The sequence below is a fragment of the Odontesthes bonariensis genome, chromosome 11, assembly GCF_027942865.1.
Source record: "Odontesthes bonariensis isolate fOdoBon6 chromosome 11, fOdoBon6.hap1, whole genome shotgun sequence".
Classification (NCBI taxonomy): Eukaryota; Metazoa; Chordata; class Actinopteri; order Atheriniformes; family Atherinopsidae; genus Odontesthes; species Odontesthes bonariensis.
Window position 1 is genome coordinate 26,325,709 of NC_134516.1, and position 12,521 is coordinate 26,338,229.

Here is a 12,521-nt window from a genome sequence, read left to right on the forward strand (position 1 = left end):
TTTGCATTTGACGTAGCCAAACTGCATGCGCCTGGAGAAGCCAAAAGGCTTACAGCACCTGGTATTCCCAGGCGGTCTCCCATCCAAGTACTAACCAGGGCCGACTCTGCTTGGCTTCTGAGATCTGACGAGATCAGGCGTGTTCAGGGTGGTGTGGCCGTAAGCCAGCAATGGAATCACAAACCAGCTCTTTATAGATTCTGAAACAGAATCTGTTATTGTATTCCGACTTGTAAAATAGAACTATACTGTTTAGAGAAGACGCAGTTTATGAGCATGTCGTGGGATTGAGCTTCCCTGGTTTCTCTATATGACAACGGACACAAAACTACACACAGGGAACAGAGGCTTTTGACAGACACTAAGTTATCTGAGAGTCCCATTTTCAGCTGCAAAGAACAATCACATCAGGGAAGTCAACGTGCAGGCTCAACAGCAGCCTCTCAAGCCAGCTCTCTGGTAAAAATAGGGGAAACGTATGGTTCCAGCACCCATATAACATATATTTGTCACAGGGACTGTGGCTTACGGCCACACCGCCCTGAACACGCCCGATCTCGTCCGATCTCGGAAGCCAAGCAGGGTCGGGCCTGGTTAGTACTTGGATGGGAGACCGCTTGGGAATACCAGGTGCTGTAAGCTTTTTTCTCTTCTCTCTGCGGCCTGCATGTAACATCTGACCATCACCGTGTGCCACACAGACACCAGGAAGTTAACCAGCTTGGGCTGCTGCTGATTGGTTGGCAGACACCTCTGTTTCTGTTTGGCTCTCAGTCTCCATGTTGCTGATCCTGGATCTGCTGAGATGTCCCAGGCCATTGTTGGCTTTGATCCTCATACATTTAACTTTGTCCTCAGAAAGGACAAGTTCCAAAAAGTCAAACAGGGACTAGTTTTGCATTTGACGTAGCCAAACTGCATGCGCCTGGAGAAGCCAAAAGGCTTACAGCACCTGGTATTCCCAGGCGGTCTCCCATCCAAGTACTAACCAGGCCCGACTCTGCTTGGCTTCTGAGATCTGACGAGATCAGGCGTGTTCAGGGTGGTGTGGCCGTAAGCCAGCAATGGAATCACAAACCAGCTCTTTATAGATTCTGAGACAGAATCTGTTATTGTATTCCGACTTGTAAAATAGAACTATACTGTTTAGAGAAGACGCAGTTTATGAGCATGTCGTGGGATTGAGCTTCCCTGGTTTCTCTATATGACAACGGACACAAAACTACACACAGGGAACAGAGGCTTTTGACAGACACTAAGTTATCTGAGAGTCCCATTTTCAGCTGCAAAGAACAATCACATCAGGGAAGTCAACGTGCAGGCTCAACAGCAGCCTCTCAAGCCAGCTCTCTGGTAAAAATAGGGGAAACGTATGGTTCCAGCACCCATATAACATATATTTGTCACAGGGACTGTGGCTTACGGCCACACCGCCCTGAACACGCCCGATCTCGTCCGATCTCGGAAGCCAAGCAGGGTCGGGCCTGGTTAGTACTTGGATGGGAGACCGCTTGGGAATACCAGGTGCTGTAAGCTTTTTTCTCTTCTCTCTGCGGCCTGCATGTAACATCTGACCATTACCGTGTGCCACACAGACACCAGGAAGTTAACCAGCTTGGGCTGCTGCTGATTGGTTGGCAGACACCTCTGTTTCTGTTTGGCTCTCAGTCTCCATGTTGCTGATCCTGGATCTGCTGAGATGTCCCAGGCCATTGTTGGCTTTGATCCTCATACATTTAACTTTGTCCTCAGAAAGGACAAGTTCCAAAAAGTCAAACAGGGACTAGTTTTGCATTTGACGTAGCCAAACTGCATGCGCCTGGAGAAGCCAAAAGGCTTACAGCACCTGGTATTCCCAGGCGGTCTCCCATCCAAGTACTAACCAGGCCCGACTCTGCTTGGCTTCTGAGATCTGACGAGATCAGGCGTGTTCAGGGTGGTGTGGCCGTAAGCCAGCAATGGAATCACAAACCAGCTCTTTATAGATTCTGAAACAGAATCTGTTATTGTATTCCGACTTGTAAAATAGAACTATACTGTTTAGAGAAGACGCAGTTTATGAGCATGTCGTGGGATTGAGCTTCCCTGGTTTCTCTATATGACAACGGACACAAAACTACACACAGGGAACAGAGGCTTTTGACAGACACTAAGTTATCTGAGAGTCCCATTTTCAGCTGCAAAGAACAATCACATCAGGGAAGTCAACGTGCAGGCTCAACAGCAGCCTCTCAAGCCAGCTCTCTGGTAAAAATAGGGGAAACGTATGGTTCCAGCACCCATATAACATATATTTGTCACAGGGACTGTGGCTTACGGCCACACCGCCCTGAACACGCCCGATCTCGTCCGATCTCGGAAGCCAAGCAGGGTCGGGCCTGGTTAGTACTTGGATGGGAGACCGCTTGGGAATACCAGGTGCTGTAAGCTTTTTTCTCTTCTCTCTGCGGCCTGCATGTAACATCTGACCATTACCGTGTGCCACACAGACACCAGGAAGTTAACCAGCTTGGGCTGCTGCTGATTGGTTGGCAGACACCTCTGTTTCTGTTTGGCTCTCAGTCTCCATGTTGCTGATCCTGGATCTGCTGAGATGTCCCAGGCCATTGTTGGCTTTGATCCTCATACATTTAACTTTGTCCTCAGAAAGGACAAGTTCCAAAAAGTCAAACAGGGACTAGTTTTGCATTTGACGTAGCCAAACTGCATGCGCCTGGAGAAGCCAAAAGGCTTACAGCACCTGGTATTCCCAGGCGGTCTCCCATCCAAGTACTAACCAGGCCCGACTCTGCTTGGCTTCTGAGATCTGACGAGATCAGGCGTGTTCAGGGTGGTGTGGCCGTAAGCCAGCAATGGAATCACAAACCAGCTCTTTATAGATTCTGAGACAGAATCTGTTATTGTATTCCGACTTGTAAAATAGAACTATACTGTTTAGAGAAGACGCAGTTTATGAGCATGTCGTGGGATTGAGCTTCCCTGGTTTCTCTATATGACAACGGACACAAAACTACACACAGGGAACAGAGGCTTTTGACAGACACTAAGTTATCTGAGAGTCCCATTTTCAGCTGCAAAGAACAATCACATCAGGGAAGTCAACGTGCAGGCTCAACAGCAGCCTCTCAAGCCAGCTCTCTGGTAAAAATAGGGGAAACGTATGGTTCCAGCACCCATATAACATATATTTGTCACAGGGACTGTGGCTTACGGCCACACCGCCCTGAACACGCCCGATCTCGTCCGATCTCGGAAGCCAAGCAGGGTCGGGCCTGGTTAGTACTTGGATGGGAGACCGCTTGGGAATACCAGGTGCTGTAAGCTTTTTTCTCTTCTCTCTGCGGCCTGCATGTAACATCTGACCATTACCGTGTGCCACACAGACACCAGGAAGTTAACCAGCTTGGGCTGCTGCTGATTGGTTGGCAGACACCTCTGTTTCTGTTTGGCTCTCAGTCTCCATGTTGCTGATCCTGGATCTGCTGAGATGTCCCAGGCCATTGTTGGCTTTGATCCTCATACATTTAACTTTGTCCTCAGAAAGGACAAGTTCCAAAAAGTCAAACAGGGACTAGTTTTGCATTTGACGTAGCCAAACTGCATGCGCCTGGAGAAGCCAAAAGGCTTACAGCACCTGGTATTCCCAGGCGGTCTCCCATCCAAGTACTAACCAGGCCCGACTCTGCTTGGCTTCTGAGATCTGACGAGATCAGGCGTGTTCAGGGTGGTGTGGCCGTAAGCCAGCAATGGAATCACAAACCAGCTCTTTATAGATTCTGAGACAGAATCTGTTATTGTATTCCGACTTGTAAAATAGAACTATACTGTTTAGAGAAGACGCAGTTTATGAGCATGTCGTGGGATTGAGCTTCCCTGGTTTCTCTATATGACAACGGACACAAAACTACACACAGGGAACAGAGGCTTTTGACAGACACTAAGTTATCTGAGAGTCCCATTTTCAGCTGCAAAGAACAATCACATCAGGGAAGTCAACGTGCAGGCTCAACAGCAGCCTCTCAAGCCAGCTCTCTGGTAAAAATAGGGGAAACGTATGGTTCAAGCACCCATATAACATATATTTGTCACAGGGACTGTGGCTTACGGCCACACCGCCCTGAACACACCCGATCTCGTCCGATCTCGGAAGCCAAGCAGGGTCGGGCCTGGTTAGTACTTGGATGGGAGACCGCTTGGGAATACCAGGTGCTGTAAGCTTTTTTCTCTTCTCTCTGCGGCCTGCATGTAACATCTGACCATCACCGTGTGCCACACAGACACCAGGAAGTTAACCAGCTTGGGCTGCTGCTGATTGGTTGGCAGACACCTCTGTTTCTGTTTGGCTCTCAGTCTCCATGTTGCTGATCCTGGATCTGCTGAGATGTCCCAGGCCATTGTTGGCTTTGATCCTCATACATTTAACTTTGTCCTCAGAAAGGACAAGTTCCAAAAAGTCAAACAGGGACTAGTTTTGCATTTGACGTAGCCAAACTGCATGCGCCTGGAGAAGCCAAAAGGCTTACAGCACCTGATATTCCCAGGCGGTCTCCCATCCAAGTACTAACCAGGCCCGACTCTGCTTGGCTTCTGAGATCTGACGAGATCAGGCGTGTTCAGGGTGGTGTGGCCGTAAGCCAGCAATGGAATCACAAACCAGCTCTTTATAGATTCTGAGACAGAATCTGTTATTGTATTCCGACTTGTAAAATAGAACTATACTGTTTAGAGAAGACGCAGTTTATGAGCATGTCGTGGGATTGAGCTTCCCTGGTTTCTCTATATGACAACGGACACAAAACTACACACAGGGAACAGAGGCTTTTGAGAGACACTAAGTTATCTGAGAGTCCCATTTTCAGCTGCAAAGAACAATCACATCAGGGAAGTCAATGTGCAGGCTCAACAGCAGCCTCTCAAGCCAGCTCTCTGGTAAAAATAGGGGAAACGTATGGTTCCAGCACCTATATAACATATATTTGTCACAGGGACTGTGGCTTACGGCCACACCGCCCTGAACACGCCCGATCTCGTCCGATCTCGGAAGCCAAGCAGGGTCGGGCCTGGTTAGTACTTGGATGGGAGACTGCTTGGGAATACCAGGTGCTGTAAGCTTTTTTCTCTTCTCTCTGCGGCCTGCATGTAACATCTGACCATTACCGTGTGCCACACAGACACCAGGAAGTTAACCAGCTTGGGCTGCTGCTGATTGGTTGGCAGACACCTCTGTTTCTGTTTGGCTCTCAGTCTCCATGTTGCTGATCCTGGATCTGCTGAGATGTCCCAGGCCATTGTTGGCTTTGATCCTCATACATTTAACTTTGTCCTCAGAAAGGACAAGTTCCAAAAAGTCAAACAGGGACTAGTTTTGCATTTGACGTAGCCAAACTGCATGCGCCTGGAGAAGCCAAAAGGCTTACAGCACCTGGTATTCCCAGGCGGTCTCCCATCCAAGTACTAACCAGGCCCGACTCTGCTTGGCTTCTGAGATCTGACGAGATCAGGCGTGTTCAGGGTGGTGTGGCCGTAAGCCAGCAATGGAATCACAAACCAGCTCTTTATAGATTCTGAGACAGAATCTGTTATTGTATTCCGACTTGTAAAATAGAACTATACTGTTTAGAGAAGACGCAGTTTATGAGCATGTCGTGGGATTGAGCTTCCCTGGTTTCTCTATATGACAACGGACACAAAACTACACACAGGGAACAGAGGCTTTTGAGAGACACTAAGTTATCTGAGAGTCCCATTTTCAGCTGCAAAGAACAATCACATCAGGGAAGTCAACGTGCAGGCTCAACAGCAGCCTCTCAAGCCAGCTCTCTGGTAAAAATAGGGGAAACGTATGGTTCCAGCACCCATATAACATATATTTGTCACAGGGACTGTGGCTTACGGCCACACCGCCCTGAACACGCCCGATCTCGTCCGATCTCGGAAGCCAAGCAGGGTCGGGCCTGGTTAGTACTTGGATGGGAGACCGCTTGGGAATACCAGGTGCTGTAAGCTTTTTTCTCTTCTCTCTGCGGCCTGCATGTAACATCTGACCATTACCGTGTGCCACACAGACACCAGGAAGTTAACCAGCTTGGGCTGCTGCTGATTGGTTGGCAGACACCTCTGTTTCTGTTTGGCTCTCAGTCTCCATGTTGCTGATCCTGGATCTGCTGAGATGTCCCAGGCCATTGTTGGCTTTGATCCTCATACATTTAACTTTGTCCTCAGAAAGGACAAGTTCCAAAAAGTCAAACAGGGACTAGTTTTGCATTTGACGTAGCCAAACTGCATGCGCCTGGAGAAGCCAAAAGGCTTACAGCACCTGATATTCCCAGGCGGTCTCCCATCCAAGTACTAACCAGGCCCGACTCTGCTTGGCTTCTGAGATCTGACGAGATCAGGCGTGTTCAGGGTGGTGTGGCCGTAAGCCAGCAATGGAATCACAAACCAGCTCTTTATAGATTCTGAGACAGAATCTGTTATTGTATTCCGACTTGTAAAATAGAACTATACTGTTTAGAGAAGACGCAGTTTATGAGCATGTCGTGGGATTGAGCTTCCCTGGTTTCTCTATATGACAACGGACACAAAACTACACACAGGGAACAGAGGCTTTTGACAGACACTAAGTTATCTGAGAGTCCCATTTTCAGCTGCAGAGAACAATCACATCAGGGAAGTCAACGTGCAGGCTCAACAGCAGCCTCTCAAGCCAGCTCTCTGGTAAAAATAGGGGAAACGTATGGTTCCAGCACCCATATAACATATATTTGTCACAGGGACTGTGGCTTACGGCCACACCGCCCTGAACACGCCCGATCTCGTCCGATCTCGGAAGCCAAGCAGGGTCGGGCCTGGTTAGTACTTGGATGGGAGACCGCTTGGGAATACCAGGTGCTGTAAGCTTTTTTCTCTTCTCTCTGCGGCCTGCATGTAACATCTGACCATCACCGTGTGCCACACAGACACCAGGAAGTTAACCAGCTTGGGCTGCTGCTGATTGGTTGGCAGACACCTCTGTTTCTGTTTGGCTCTCAGTCTCCATGTTGCTGATCCTGGATCTGCTGAGATGTCCCAGGCCATTGTTGGCTTTGATCCTCATACATTTAACTTTGTCCTCAGAAAGGACAAGTTCCAAAAAGTCAAACAGGGACTAGTTTTGCATTTGACGTAGCCAAACTGCATGCGCCTGGAGAAGCCAAAAGGCTTACAGCACCTGGTATTCCCAGGCGGTCTCCCATCCAAGTACTAACCAGGCCCGACTCTGCTTGGCTTCTGAGATCTGACGAGATCAGGCGTGTTCAGGGTGGTGTGGCCGTAAGCCAGCAATGGAATCACAAACCAGCTCTTTATAGATTCTGAAACAGAATCTGTTATTGTATTCCGACTTGTAAAATAGAACTATACTGTTTAGAGAAGACGCAGTTTATGAGCATGTCGTGGGATTGAGCTTCCCTGGTTTCTCTATATGACAACGGACACAAAACTACACACAGGGAACAGAGGCTTTTGACAGACACTAAGTTATCTGAGAGTCCCATTTTCAGCTGCAAAGAACAATCACATCAGGGAAGTCAACGTGCAGGCTCAACAGCAGCCTCTCAAGCCAGCTCTCTGGTAAAAATAGGGGAAACGTATGGTTCCAGCACCCATATAACATATATTTGTCACAGGGACTGTGGCTTACGGCCACACCGCCCTGAACACGCCCGATCTCGTCCGATCTCGGAAGCCAAGCAGGGTCGGGCCTGGTTAGTACTTGGATGGGAGACCGCTTGGGAATACCAGGTGCTGTAAGCTTTTTTCTCTTCTCTCTGCGGCCTGCATGTAACATCTGACCATTACCGTGTGCCACACAGACACCAGGAAGTTAACCAGCTTGGGCTGCTGCTGATTGGTTGGCAGACACCTCTGTTTCTGTTTGGCTCTCAGTCTCCATGTTGCTGATCCTGGATCTGCTGAGATGTCCCAGGCCATTGTTGGCTTTGATCCTCATACATTTAACTTTGTCCTCAGAAAGGACAAGTTCCAAAAAGTCAAACAGGGACTAGTTTTGCATTTGACGTAGCCAAACTGCATGCGCCTGGAGAAGCCAAAAGGCTTACAGCACCTGGTATTCCCAGGCGGTCTCCCATCCAAGTACTAACCAGGGCCGACTCTGCTTGGCTTCTGAGATCTGACGAGATCAGGCGTGTTCAGGGTGGTGTGGCCGTAAGCCAGCAATGGAATCACAAACCAGCTCTTTATAGATTCTGAAACAGAATCTGTTATTGTATTCCGACTTGTAAAATAGAACTATACTGTTTAGAGAAGACGCAGTTTATAAGCATGTCGTGGGATTGAGCTTCCCTGGTTTCTCTATATGACAACGGACACAAAACTACACACAGGGAACAGAGGCTTTTGACAGACACTAAGTTATCTGAGAGTCCCATTTTCAGCTGCAAAGAACAATCACATCAGGGAAGTCAACGTGCAGGCTCAACAGCAGCCTCTCAAGCCAGCTCTCTGGTAAAAATAGGGGAAACGTATGGTTCCAGCACCCATATAACATATATTTGTCACAGGGACTGTGGCTTACGGCCACACCGCCCTGAACACGCCCGATCTCGTCCGATCTCGGAAGCCAAGCAGGGTCGGGCCTGGTTAGTACTTGGATGGGAGACCGCTTGGGAATACCAGGTGCTGTAAGCTTTTTTCTCTTCTCTCTGCGGCCTGCATGTAACATCTGACCATCACCGTGTGCCACACAGACACCAGGAAGTTAACCAGCTTGGGCTGCTGCTGATTGGTTGGCAGACACCTCTGTTTCTGTTTGGCTCTCAGTCTCCATGTTGCTGATCCTGGATCTGCTGAGATGTCCCAGGCCATTGTTGGCTTTGATCCTCATACATTTAACTTTGTCCTCAGAAAGGACAAGTTCCAAAAAGTCAAACAGGGACTAGTTTTGCATTTGACGTAGCCAAACTGCATGCGCCTGGAGAAGCCAAAAGGCTTACAGCACCTGGTATTCCCAGGCGGTCTCCCATCCAAGTACTAACCAGGCCCGACTCTGCTTGGCTTCTGAGATCTGACGAGATCAGGCGTGTTCAGGGTGGTGTGGCCGTAAGCCAGCAATGGAATCACAAACCAGCTCTTTATAGATTCTGAGACAGAATCTGTTATTGTATTCCGACTTGTAAAATAGAACTATACTGTTTAGAGAAGACGCAGTTTATGAGCATGTCGTGGGATTGAGCTTCCCTGGTTTCTCTATATGACAACGGACACAAAACTACACACAGGGAACAGAGGCTTTTGACAGACACTAAGTTATCTGAGAGTCCCATTTTCAGCTGCAAAGAACAATCACATCAGGGAAGTCAACGTGCAGGCTCAACAGCAGCCTCTCAAGCCAGCTCTCTGGTAAAAATAGGGGAAACGTATGGTTCCAGCACCCATATAACATATATTTGTCACAGGGACTGTGGCTTACGGCCACACCGCCCTGAACACGCCCGATCTCGTCCGATCTCGTCCGATCTCGGAAGCCAAGCAGGGTCGGGCCTGGTTAGTACTTGGATGGGAGACCGCTTGGGAATACCAGGTGCTGTAAGCTTTTTTCTCTTCTCTCTGCGGCCTGCATGTAACATCTGACCATTACCGTGTGCCACACAGACACCAGGAAGTTAACCAGCTTGGGCTGCTGCTGATTGGTTGGCAGACACCTCTGTTTCTGTTTGGCTCTCAGTCTCCATGTTGCTGATCCTGGATCTGCTGAGATGTCCCAGGCCATTGTTGGCTTTGATCCTCATACATTTAACTTTGTCCTCAGAAAGGACAAGTTCCAAAAAGTCAAACAGGGACTAGTTTTGCATTTGACGTAGCCAAACTGCATGCGCCTGGAGAAGCCAAAAGGCTTACAGCACCTGGTATTCCCAGGCGGTCTCCCATCCAAGTACTAACCAGGCCCGACTCTGCTTGGCTTCTGAGATCTGACGAGATCAGGCGTGTTCAGGGTGGTGTGGCCGTAAGCCAGCAATGGAATCACAAACCAGCTCTTTATAGATTCTGAGACAGAATCTGTTATTGTATTCCGACTTGTAAAATAGAACTATACTGTTTAGAGAAGACGCAGTTTATGAGCATGTCGTGGGATTGAGCTTCCCTGGTTTCTCTATATGACAACGGACACAAAACTACACACAGGGAACAGAGGCTTTTGACAGACACTAAGTTATCTGAGAGTCCCATTTTCAGCTGCAAAGAACAATCACATCAGGGAAGTCAACGTGCAGGCTCAACAGCAGCCTCTCAAGCCAGCTCTCTGGTAAAAATAGGGGAAACGTATGGTTCCAGCACCCATATAACATATATTTGTCACAGGGACTGTGGCTTACGGCCACACCGCCCTGAACACGCCCGATCTCGTCCGATCTCGGAAGCCAAGCAGGGTCGGGCCTGGTTAGTACTTGGATGGGAGACCGCTTGGGAATACCAGGTGCTGTAAGCTTTTTTCTCTTCTCTCTGCGGCCTGCATGTAACATCTGACCATCACCGTGTGCCACACAGACACCAGGAAGTTAACCAGCTTGGGCTGCTGCTGATTGGTTGGCAGACACCTCTGTTTCTGTTTGGCTCTCAGTCTCCATGTTGCTGATCCTGGATCTGCTGAGATGTCCCAGGCCATTGTTGGCTTTGATCCTCATACATTTAACTTTGTCCTCAGAAAGGACAAGTTCCAAAAAGTCAAACAGGGACTAGTTTTGCATTTGACGTAGCCAAACTGCATGCGCCTGGAGAAGCCAAAAGGCTTACAGCACCTGATATTCCCAGGCGGTCTCCCATCCAAGTACTAACCAGGCCCGACTCTGCTTGGCTTCTGAGATCTGACGAGATCAGGCGTGTTCAGGGTGGTGTGGCCGTAAGCCAGCAATGGAATCACAAACCAGCTCTTTATAGATTCTGAGACAGAATCTGTTATTGTATTCCGACTTGTAAAATAGAACTATACTGTTTAGAGAAGACGCAGTTTATGAGCATGTCGTGGGATTGAGCTTCCCTGGTTTCTCTATATGACAACGGACACAAAACTACACACAGGGAACAGAGGCTTTTGAGAGACACTAAGTTATCTGAGAGTCCCATTTTCAGCTGCAAAGAACAATCACATCAGGGAAGTCAATGTGCAGGCTCAACAGCAGCCTCTCAAGCCAGCTCTCTGGTAAAAATAGGGGAAACGTATGGTTCCAGCACCTATATAACATATATTTGTCACAGGGACTGTGGCTTACGGCCACACCGCCCTGAACACGCCCGATCTCGTCCGATCTCGGAAGCCAAGCAGGGTCGGGCCTGGTTAGTACTTGGATGGGAGACCGCTTGGGAATACCAGGTGCTGTAAGCTTTTTTCTCTTCTCTCTGCGGCCTGCATGTAACATCTGACCATTACCGTGTGCCACACAGACACCAGGAAGTTAACCAGCTTGGGCTGCTGCTGATTGGTTGGCAGACACCTCTGTTTCTGTTTGGCTCTCAGTCTCCATGTTGCTGATCCTGGATCTGCTGAGATGTCCCAGGCCATTGTTGGCTTTGATCCTCATACATTTAACTTTGTCCTCAGAAAGGACAAGTTCCAAAAAGTCAAACAGGGACTAGTTTTGCATTTGACGTAGCCAAACTGCATGCGCCTGGAGAAGCCAAAAGGCTTACAGCACCTGGTATTCCCAGGCGGTCTCCCATCCAAGTACTAACCAGGCCCGACTCTGCTTGGCTTCTGAGATCTGACGAGATCAGGCGTGTTCAGGGTGGTGTGGCCGTAAGCCAGCAATGGAATCACAAACCAGCTCTTTATAGATTCTGAAACAGAATCTGTTATTGTATTCCGACTTGTAAAATAGAACTATACTGTTTAGAGAAGACGCAGTTTATGAGCATGTCGTGGGATTGAGCTTCCCTGGTTTCTCTATATGACAACGGACACAAAACTACACACAGGGAACAGAGGCTTTTGACAGACACTAAGTTATCTGAGAGTCCCATTTTCAGCTGCAAAGAACAATCACATCAGGGAAGTCAACGTGCAGGCTCAACAGCAGCCTCTCAAGCCAGCTCTCTGGTAAAAATAGGGGAAACGTATGGTTCCAGCACCCATATAACATATATTTGTCACAGGGACTGTGGCTTACGGCCACACCGCCCTGAACACGCCCGATCTCGTCCGATCTCGGAAGCCAAGCAGGGTCGGGCCTGGTTAGTACTTGGATGGGAGACCGCTTGGGAATACCAGGTGCTGTAAGCTTTTTTCTCTTCTCTCTGCGGCCTGCATGTAACATCTGACCATTACCGTGTGCCACACAGACACCAGGAAGTTAACCAGCTTGGGCTGCTGCTGATTGGTTGGCAGACACCTCTGTTTCTGTTTGGCTCTCAGTCTCCATGTTGCTGATCCTGGATCTGCTGAGATGTCCCAGGCCATTGTTGGCTTTGATCCTCATACATTTAACTTTGTCCTCAGAAAGGACAAGTTCCAAAAAGTCAAACAGGGA

The 12,521-nt window shown here is 48.7% G+C and overlaps 27 non-coding genes and 1 pseudogene across 27 annotated transcripts; 14 read left to right on the forward strand and 14 right to left on the reverse strand.

Annotated features, from left to right (window-relative positions):
• Window positions 1-46: 46 nt before the first annotated feature.
• On the reverse strand, window positions 47-165 carry LOC142393389 (5S ribosomal RNA). Its single transcript, XR_012771995.1, has one exon. It is a non-coding gene; the product is annotated as a 5S ribosomal RNA (ribosomal RNA).
• A 358-nt stretch (window positions 166-523) lies between these two features.
• LOC142393911 (5S ribosomal RNA) lies at window positions 524-642 on the forward strand. Its single transcript, XR_012772316.1, has one exon. It is a non-coding gene; the product is annotated as a 5S ribosomal RNA (ribosomal RNA).
• Window positions 643-940: 298 nt separating this feature from the next.
• LOC142392739 (5S ribosomal RNA) lies at window positions 941-1,059 on the reverse strand. The gene has a single exon (XR_012771375.1). It is a non-coding gene; the product is annotated as a 5S ribosomal RNA (ribosomal RNA).
• Window positions 1,060-1,417: 358 nt separating this feature from the next.
• LOC142393912 (5S ribosomal RNA) lies at window positions 1,418-1,536 on the forward strand. Its single transcript, XR_012772317.1, has one exon. It is a non-coding gene; the product is annotated as a 5S ribosomal RNA (ribosomal RNA).
• Window positions 1,537-1,834: 298 nt separating this feature from the next.
• LOC142392740 (5S ribosomal RNA) lies at window positions 1,835-1,953 on the reverse strand. The gene has a single exon (XR_012771376.1). It is a non-coding gene; the product is annotated as a 5S ribosomal RNA (ribosomal RNA).
• Window positions 1,954-2,311: 358 nt separating this feature from the next.
• On the forward strand, window positions 2,312-2,430 carry LOC142393913 (5S ribosomal RNA). The gene has a single exon (XR_012772318.1). It is a non-coding gene; the product is annotated as a 5S ribosomal RNA (ribosomal RNA).
• A 298-nt stretch (window positions 2,431-2,728) lies between these two features.
• Window positions 2,729-2,847, reverse strand: LOC142392741 (5S ribosomal RNA). Its single transcript, XR_012771377.1, has one exon. It is a non-coding gene; the product is annotated as a 5S ribosomal RNA (ribosomal RNA).
• Window positions 2,848-3,205: 358 nt separating this feature from the next.
• On the forward strand, window positions 3,206-3,324 carry LOC142393914 (5S ribosomal RNA). Its single transcript, XR_012772319.1, has one exon. It is a non-coding gene; the product is annotated as a 5S ribosomal RNA (ribosomal RNA).
• A 298-nt stretch (window positions 3,325-3,622) lies between these two features.
• Window positions 3,623-3,741, reverse strand: LOC142392742 (5S ribosomal RNA). The gene has a single exon (XR_012771378.1). It is a non-coding gene; the product is annotated as a 5S ribosomal RNA (ribosomal RNA).
• A 358-nt stretch (window positions 3,742-4,099) lies between these two features.
• LOC142393422 (5S ribosomal RNA) lies at window positions 4,100-4,218 on the forward strand. Its single transcript, XR_012772027.1, has one exon. It is a non-coding gene; the product is annotated as a 5S ribosomal RNA (ribosomal RNA).
• Window positions 4,219-4,516: 298 nt separating this feature from the next.
• LOC142393090 (5S ribosomal RNA) lies at window positions 4,517-4,635 on the reverse strand. The gene has a single exon (XR_012771711.1). It is a non-coding gene; the product is annotated as a 5S ribosomal RNA (ribosomal RNA).
• Window positions 4,636-4,993: 358 nt separating this feature from the next.
• LOC142392589 (5S ribosomal RNA) lies at window positions 4,994-5,112 on the forward strand. Its single transcript, XR_012771233.1, has one exon. It is a non-coding gene; the product is annotated as a 5S ribosomal RNA (ribosomal RNA).
• A 298-nt stretch (window positions 5,113-5,410) lies between these two features.
• LOC142392743 (5S ribosomal RNA) lies at window positions 5,411-5,529 on the reverse strand. Its single transcript, XR_012771379.1, has one exon. It is a non-coding gene; the product is annotated as a 5S ribosomal RNA (ribosomal RNA).
• Window positions 5,530-5,887: 358 nt separating this feature from the next.
• LOC142393915 (5S ribosomal RNA) lies at window positions 5,888-6,006 on the forward strand. Its single transcript, XR_012772320.1, has one exon. It is a non-coding gene; the product is annotated as a 5S ribosomal RNA (ribosomal RNA).
• Window positions 6,007-6,304: 298 nt separating this feature from the next.
• LOC142393091 (5S ribosomal RNA) lies at window positions 6,305-6,423 on the reverse strand. The gene has a single exon (XR_012771712.1). It is a non-coding gene; the product is annotated as a 5S ribosomal RNA (ribosomal RNA).
• Window positions 6,424-6,781: 358 nt separating this feature from the next.
• LOC142393916 (5S ribosomal RNA) lies at window positions 6,782-6,900 on the forward strand. The gene has a single exon (XR_012772321.1). It is a non-coding gene; the product is annotated as a 5S ribosomal RNA (ribosomal RNA).
• Window positions 6,901-7,198: 298 nt separating this feature from the next.
• Window positions 7,199-7,317, reverse strand: LOC142392744 (5S ribosomal RNA). Its single transcript, XR_012771380.1, has one exon. It is a non-coding gene; the product is annotated as a 5S ribosomal RNA (ribosomal RNA).
• A 358-nt stretch (window positions 7,318-7,675) lies between these two features.
• On the forward strand, window positions 7,676-7,794 carry LOC142393917 (5S ribosomal RNA). The gene has a single exon (XR_012772322.1). It is a non-coding gene; the product is annotated as a 5S ribosomal RNA (ribosomal RNA).
• Window positions 7,795-8,092: 298 nt separating this feature from the next.
• Window positions 8,093-8,211, reverse strand: LOC142393390 (5S ribosomal RNA). The gene has a single exon (XR_012771996.1). It is a non-coding gene; the product is annotated as a 5S ribosomal RNA (ribosomal RNA).
• Window positions 8,212-8,569: 358 nt separating this feature from the next.
• On the forward strand, window positions 8,570-8,688 carry LOC142393919 (5S ribosomal RNA). Its single transcript, XR_012772324.1, has one exon. It is a non-coding gene; the product is annotated as a 5S ribosomal RNA (ribosomal RNA).
• A 298-nt stretch (window positions 8,689-8,986) lies between these two features.
• LOC142392745 (5S ribosomal RNA) lies at window positions 8,987-9,105 on the reverse strand. Its single transcript, XR_012771381.1, has one exon. It is a non-coding gene; the product is annotated as a 5S ribosomal RNA (ribosomal RNA).
• Window positions 9,106-9,463: 358 nt separating this feature from the next.
• Window positions 9,464-9,592, forward strand: LOC142393473 (5S ribosomal RNA; annotated as a pseudogene).
• Window positions 9,593-9,890: 298 nt separating this feature from the next.
• LOC142392747 (5S ribosomal RNA) lies at window positions 9,891-10,009 on the reverse strand. Its single transcript, XR_012771383.1, has one exon. It is a non-coding gene; the product is annotated as a 5S ribosomal RNA (ribosomal RNA).
• Window positions 10,010-10,367: 358 nt separating this feature from the next.
• Window positions 10,368-10,486, forward strand: LOC142393920 (5S ribosomal RNA). Its single transcript, XR_012772325.1, has one exon. It is a non-coding gene; the product is annotated as a 5S ribosomal RNA (ribosomal RNA).
• Window positions 10,487-10,784: 298 nt separating this feature from the next.
• On the reverse strand, window positions 10,785-10,903 carry LOC142393092 (5S ribosomal RNA). The gene has a single exon (XR_012771713.1). It is a non-coding gene; the product is annotated as a 5S ribosomal RNA (ribosomal RNA).
• Window positions 10,904-11,261: 358 nt separating this feature from the next.
• Window positions 11,262-11,380, forward strand: LOC142393921 (5S ribosomal RNA). Its single transcript, XR_012772326.1, has one exon. It is a non-coding gene; the product is annotated as a 5S ribosomal RNA (ribosomal RNA).
• Window positions 11,381-11,678: 298 nt separating this feature from the next.
• LOC142392748 (5S ribosomal RNA) lies at window positions 11,679-11,797 on the reverse strand. Its single transcript, XR_012771384.1, has one exon. It is a non-coding gene; the product is annotated as a 5S ribosomal RNA (ribosomal RNA).
• Window positions 11,798-12,155: 358 nt separating this feature from the next.
• LOC142393922 (5S ribosomal RNA) lies at window positions 12,156-12,274 on the forward strand. The gene has a single exon (XR_012772327.1). It is a non-coding gene; the product is annotated as a 5S ribosomal RNA (ribosomal RNA).
• Window positions 12,275-12,521: the final 247 nt, after the last annotated feature.